The sequence below is a fragment of the Pristiophorus japonicus genome, chromosome 4, assembly GCF_044704955.1.
Source record: "Pristiophorus japonicus isolate sPriJap1 chromosome 4, sPriJap1.hap1, whole genome shotgun sequence".
NCBI lineage: Eukaryota > Metazoa > Chordata > Chondrichthyes > Pristiophoridae > Pristiophorus > Pristiophorus japonicus.
In genome coordinates, this window is record NC_091980.1 from 24,588,747 (window position 1) to 24,596,045 (window position 7,299).

The following is a 7,299-nucleotide window of genomic DNA, read 5'->3' on the forward strand; positions in this document are numbered from 1 at the left end:
AGCCAAGACTGATTTATCCAGGGACAGCCCACCAGTGATCCATAGAAGGGGTATGGAAAATTGACATAGACTTTTGGGCTGGGTTACACCCCACAGGCCAAGAGATCTATGTGGACGGTTCTAGCACAGTATCTGTGGGTGAATGACTCACAGGCTGCGGAGTTTATGACCCCGAGACAGGCATTGCCCTGGCGATTAAACTCCCCAGTTCTATGAGCGCCCAGCATGCTGAACTGTCTGCGGTGGTGTAAGTAGTCACCCACCCTGAAGAATTCCCTACCCGATACACGATTTTCTCAGACAGTATGTTCACATGTAATTCGTATACGGAGTACCTGGCTATCTGGTCCCGCCGCAGATACACATCCGCAGACGGGAGACCCCTGGTGATTAAGCACCTACTGGAAAAGATCATGAAAGCCGTAAGGGAGGAAGGGAATATCTACATACATAAGGTGAAGGCACATTCTACCACTGAACCCCGTAGCGAGAGAAACCACCAGGCTGACATGTTGGACAAGTAGGGGGCCCGCACGGGCAAGCTGTGAGATCCGTACAACCCAGGACCCATCGCAGCAGTCAGGGGCCGGGTGGGGATGGCAGAGAAGGCAGGGATAGCTTTGCCCCTGGACCTAAAAACGGTTCAGACCCAAGACCCCATCCTCAAAACTGTCCTGAACACGCTAGCTAAAGGTGAAAGGATAGACGGCCCGTACAGCACTGCAGCAATTGCCATTAAAGAAGGCATGCTGTTCAGCGGGGAGCAATGGGTAGTACCGCGACAACACCGGAGAGAATTCCTCCAGCTGGCCCACGAGGGTCCAGGTGCAGGACACCCCGGACCTGAGACCACTTGGCAATGAGTGGAATAGGCAGGGTGGTGGCCAGGACTCAGGGAAGACATCCGCGAGTTCTGTGCTAACTGTCTGGTGTGCGCGGCCAACAACCCCGACCCCCAGAAAAGAAAGGTGCCGATGGAACATAACAGGGGGGTAGAGGGACCCTGGCAGTTGATCCAGATCGCTTACATCGGGCCCCTACCCACTGCCCAAGGAGGTTACAAGTACTGCCTAGTATTGGTGGATGTGTTCACCAAATCGGTGGAAGCCTTCCCATGCCGAACAGCCACGGCCCTGGGAACAGCCAGGATCCTGGTCAGAGAAGTGTTCTCTCGATGGGGACTACCACAATACATGGAGTCCGAGCAAGGGAGTCACTTCACCGGGCAAGTGATGCAGGAGACCCTTAAGATGCTCAGCATCAAAGGAAAGTGGCATGTCACCCACAACCCGCAGTCATCTGGGCCTGTGGAGCGTTTAAACCGCACTCTTAAAGAAAGGCTACGCAAAGAAACAGGCGACTCACCCAAAGGGTGGGTAGAGGTCCTACCACTGGTCCTCATGAGGATCCGGGCCAGCCGTCAAAGAGCACGGGGTACTCCCCGTACGAGCTCATGACCGGCAGAGTCATGCGAAACCCCACCCATGTATTAGCCCCAGTACTCAAGGAAGGTCAGCTTAGGGAAGCGAACCGGGACAGCTTTGTCGGGAATTTGTTTGAACACCTTAAACGGATTCACTGGCAGGCAGCTAACAACATGGGAAAACAGCATCAGAGCAACCGACTGCTGCTCGAGCCCCGCAAACACCACGAATGGGAGATAGGGGACCAGGTCATTGTAAGGAACTATGCTAGAGTAGGGGTCTTTGAGGCACTGTACATGAGACTGTACCACATTGTCGACAAGGCAAGCCCCATGGTCTATGCCATAAAATTGCCCCGCCGAACAAAGTGGTTCAACATAAATCAGTGCAAACTTTTCAACCCAGGGGCAGCAGCTAAACGTAAGGGACAGCCAAAAACTGTAAACCGTACTAAAGACAGGGACCCCCAGCCAATAGCCCCTGACTGTGGAAATCCCACAGGGGACATGGCAGACCCACAGACTGCACCTAGAGGAGCGGTGGTCTGTGTTACTGGAGGAGCTGTCCCCCCAATCATTTGGGACTCGGACGCATCCCCAGAGCCTTAAGAAGGACTCTCCACACACCACGGCCAAAGACACCGTGGTCACCAGCGCTCCAATTTGAATGGTTCAGGCCCGGGAAAGGGACCAGCCACAAAAGGGCACCTAAGTCAGAGACCAGCCCGTGAGCAGGGATACCCAGCCGATAGCCTCGGGCAACGTGGGACCCCCAGAAGAGATAACAGTGGACCAGCCACCAAGTGAGAGTCCCCAGCCCGTAGCTCTCGACCAGGCAGAACAATCCCCAGGGGAAAAATCGAACCAGGCAGCCACCCGCAAAGGAGCGGTGTGCTGTAGCACCAGAGGGGACGTTCCCCCCCGATAGTGTGGGGCTCAAATCCACGTCCAGTCAGGACACTCTGTGTCTGGCGGTGCAGGTCGACCTATTACCAACCTCGCTGGACACCCAGCGGAAGAAGAAGAAAGAAAGAAGGCAGGAATTAACCTGGCCACCTGGAGATGGGTGGCAGATGTACATATATAGTACCATATGAATTTAAGAATGTTTAGTGAATAATTTAGAGTAGTGTAAGATATGTGTAATGATAAGTATATATGTATTAGCAACTGAGGTAAGGAAAAAAATCTACATGTGCAGATATTGAAAGAGGCACAGGCCTGGTAACACCCGGGAGTAAGAAGAATCTACCGGTATGGCTATTAAGGAAGCACCGCTAAGAGTAAACCGACTGTGAGATAAAAGTTAGCAGCAGACATCAGTCCTCAAGGAACTGAATAAGACAGCCAGCCAATTAAAGACTATGAACCTAAATTGGAACTCGCAGGCATGGAAGAACTCACCGTGTACGCCCACGAGGTAAGGTGGCCAGGGTGGCTGGGATCGAATTCTACCCGCTACTCCAGCCAGTAAGGTTTTACCTACGGGGAGGCCTCAGTTCCATGCCCCGGATATGGATCATCGCTGCCCGAGTCAGTTTTACTGAGGGAAAGCGTGTGTGTTTGACTTGCAAAGGAAACATTCCCCTGGGAAGATGGTGGTGGCTCAGAAAACTCAGCAAGGACGCATGGGACCAGGAATCGGACTGGGAAAGACTCGGTAATGATACGTACCGCACCATCACGGGGACACGGGGAGGAGTAAAGTGTGTTGGGACAAATGGTGGGAATCCGAACAAGGAATTTATGTTTGCATGTGGGGATCAGAGAGTATTTGTCCCGCAGGCATATCGACCGCCTTCGCCAGGCAATGGCAAGATGAAGGGGAAGGGATGAGGTGGGATTCTAGCCTACACGGGTGCGCAGTCCCACACTCCCCACTCCCAATTAACGCCACCGAACTAAGAGCACACATTAAGAAACCCCTGCCCACAACCCCGTCAATACGCACAGTAATAGAAAGGTGTTCCGCCAGTACCAAGGGACCAGGGAACGGATTAGTATTGGTAATACCAGGGGATACATTATGCAGTAGCTTCAGTAATTTTGAACCTTACCGAGGTACACCAAATGCATGGTGGCCGAAGGAAACAGAGCTGCTATACCAGGCCCTACTTAAAGATATTTTCGAGAAATTTTATGTTCGAGTTGAAAATGTAGACAAAGCAGACCTATACACCCTAAACGCTAGGGACACCATGGGCTCGGGGAGACCTAGAAGGGGAATCAAAAACGACATTTTCACTACCTACAATACAGCATCCTCTAATAAATAGCTTAGATGACATCGAACTACAAACACAGATAAACGGTTTAAAGAACCAATTGAGAAAAATCCTGAAACAAGAGAATACAGTAGTAGGTTCAGAATTACACGAGGACCAGGCTATGACTGTCCATTTAAAAGAAATAGTGGCCGAGCTGGAAAAACATGCACAGACAGTGAATGCACTCATACGGCAGGATAGAAACACTTCGGGCCAGGCTGCACAGAATGAGGTGTGCGTACTATATGGGGCATGTTTGTTGGGCGAGGGCCGCAACAATCTGGAGGATTTAAAACAAGGTGTAGTCTCACAAAAACACTTCTATACTCTGTCGCAAAAAACCATTGAGATAGGGAAAAGATTCTCGAGATCACAATTCCGCCTTGGTGGTACCTCTTCAGAAATATCGAAGTCCCAGTTTGGATCCGAATCCCTTCCCTCACTTTAGTTATTTGTCAACTCCGATTATTCTTTACTTATGGTGTCTCACTTGCCGAGTGAAACGCAGAGGCCGTCATGTCAGGCACCAAAGGGTGCTGTACGCGCCTTGGCCGAACTTGGGAATCGCGCAGGGAGGGGTGACACCATACTTCCATGTTTAATTTGTGTTTGATTTTACCTGCTGTAAACCGCAGAATATCAAGTGTTGTAAGAGGGTTACTAAAAATGTATTTGCCTTTGTACTTCTATTGTTACTGAACTTAAAAGGATGTCTGACTATGGACCTTTATGTTACCTGAGAATGTGTTTGACTATGTGCTTTTATTTTTACTTTATTTAAAGTTGTGTTTGACTGTATACCGTTATTTTACCGTGGAAACCGAGTAAAAGAGGGGCATCGTACACCCTCTGTGATGTAACCGAATTATAATGATTGTATTCGCCTGTAGATTGCATTGCATTTCAACTGGGGATGCACATTAATGTTTAGCTAGTGTAAATGCAGGGAAGGTTGACTTTTGGGAGCAGGAGTTTTGCTTACCTTGATTGACACTCAAGAGTGTGGAGTGTCAACAGCGGGGACTGAAAGGATGCAAAATTGACAAGAACCCCCCAAGTGTTTGGGCTCATTCGAAAGAAAATTTAATTTGGGACTATCTAACGAAAAGTTTGAAATCCTAAAGTGTTTATAGAAGAAACTATGAACTTTAATTGAACTTTGGATTTGAAAAGACAAATTCAAGGCTGTGGGTGGGCCCAAAGAACTAACAGGAGACAACTTGATTATTGAATTCGTCAGGGTGTTGGGACTAAGTTAGCTTGTCTGGAGAAATGGGTATTCGAGAATCCTTCTCCACAAGAGATATTAATATTACAAAATAACCCAGAGATAGCCAACCATCAACCAGAAACTGGAAAACCATTTCAGCATAAACATCACAAAGAGATCCAATCCAGCCTGTATGCAGAAAACTAAGAACAAAAGGACATTGCGATTACCAAACTAATATTTCCATCAGGAAACAATTTTTGAACATCAACCCACCCAAAACATATTAACTTTTAACAAGCTCGCCAAAAATATTACAAAGAAGAGTCAAGCCCACCAAATTTAAACAAAGAATTCTGAACTGATTTGGCGCCAAGATTAGAACCACTCAAACCTTATAACTGGCCCCCTGTTTCAACAGAGCATATGACACACTTTGCCATACAACCAAGACCAAGCTGATGTCATCAAGACAAGGAGAGAAACCAACACGACAGTTGTAAACTAACTTCTCCAGCCTCGAAGTCCTGAAGTCCAGAAGGAAGGAAGAACATCACCATCGCAGCAGCCACCAACCACAACCAACGTGGTACCAACGGAAAACCACCACGATCGACCAAACTCGAAACAAAACTCCAATAGAAAAAAAACCCGAAGAATCGAAAAGTTACCACTCGACAATCTAATCCTGACCTACTAACGGGTAAAACATTACCTAAAAGACTGTAGAAACCTATTTCTAGCCAAAGGAAACGGGTACTTACCCCACAGATCCAAAACGCGCCTTATCGCATCAGCGGACTCAACCCAACTGAAGATTGCGCAGCAAGAAGTCTTCTCCAATGTTCGGGGTATGCAAGCAGACCCTACTGCATCCAGCGAATCCCAAAACCGCGATCTACTGCTACCTGTCAAAAAGGGTTGGTAAGCATAGTCCCTGCTTGCCCTGGAGTCCAACCTAGCTAGAATTAGGTATTGGGAGGTGGGAGGTGTAATTCTACTGTAACCCCCTTTGAATGTAATGTGTTGTTCTCTATTAGAGTCAGTATAAGCTATTGTAACCTAATCTGAGTGTGTAAGGTATTGTTCTTTAATAAGTTTGAATAAGTTTGATATTGTACTTTCTTATTAGAGTAATTATAAGTTTGAAATTTCTTGACTGTAACAAAATCAAAGTTATTTTGCATCAAACCAGTGTCCTTTGCACTTTGTCACATCCCCCAAATAAATCCAGAGTCGAGAACCCAAGGGAGTGGGAGCAATTCGAACCACTCAAGTTGGTCAGAAAGGAACCTGACCCCCTCATAGAGACCACCCCCTTATAGAGGTCTTACTGCAGTTGTACAGGGCCTTGGTGAGGCCTCACCTGGAATATTGTGTTCAGTTTTGGTCTCCTAATCTGAGGAAGGACGTTCTTGCAATTGAGGGAGTGCAGCGCAGGGTCACCAGACTGATTCCCGGGTTGGCAGGACTGACGTATGAGGAGAGACTGGATCGACTGGGCCTGTATTCATTGGAGTTTAGAAGGATGAGAGGGGATCTCATAGAAACATATAACATTCTGATGGTACTGTACAGGTTAGATGCAGGAAGAATGTTCCTGATGTTGGGGAAGTCCAGAACCAGGGGAAATAATCTAAGGATAAAGGGGTAAGCTATTTAGGACTGAGATGAAGAGAAACTTCTTCAACCAGAGAGTTGTTAACCTGTGGAATTACCTACCACAGAGAGTTGTTGAGGCCAGTTCATTGGATATATTCAAGAGGGAGTTAGATATGGCCCTTACGGCTAAAGGGATCAAGGTGTATGGAGAGAAAGCAGGAAAAGGGTACTGAGGTGAATGTTCAGCCTTGCTCTTATTGAATGGTGGTGCAGACTCGAAGGGCCGAATGGCATACTCCTGCACCTATTTTCTATGTTTCTATGTTTCTAAATTACATTAACTCCAAAAAACACTGTTCGCCCCTACAAAATGGAGCTAAATGGTGGTGAATTTTGGGCCCTAGATACCTATGGAAAAGGAAATAATAGACTATGTTTAAAAAGTCTGTTCGTTGTTTCCAACAATATTTTTCCTTTCTCTTCCTTATCTACATGCTGCTCCTCGGTGACATCATGCACAAATGTATGTTGAGGACACCCAGCTCTCCCTCTCCACTACATCCATCAAACCCATCATTACCAGTGCTGGGAGAGCCTTCAGACACTGTCTGAAAATACCACAGAATCGCTCCACCTTTTCATTTCTCCGTGCTGCTTTAAAAACCTTCTCCAACCCCATTTTTTGATTATTCAGTTGACCTACTCACACATCATTGCTTATTCTAACCCTCTGAAATCTGTGCTCGCCTCCAATTCTGGCCTCATGTGTACAGCTGATTTCCATTGTTCTAACACTG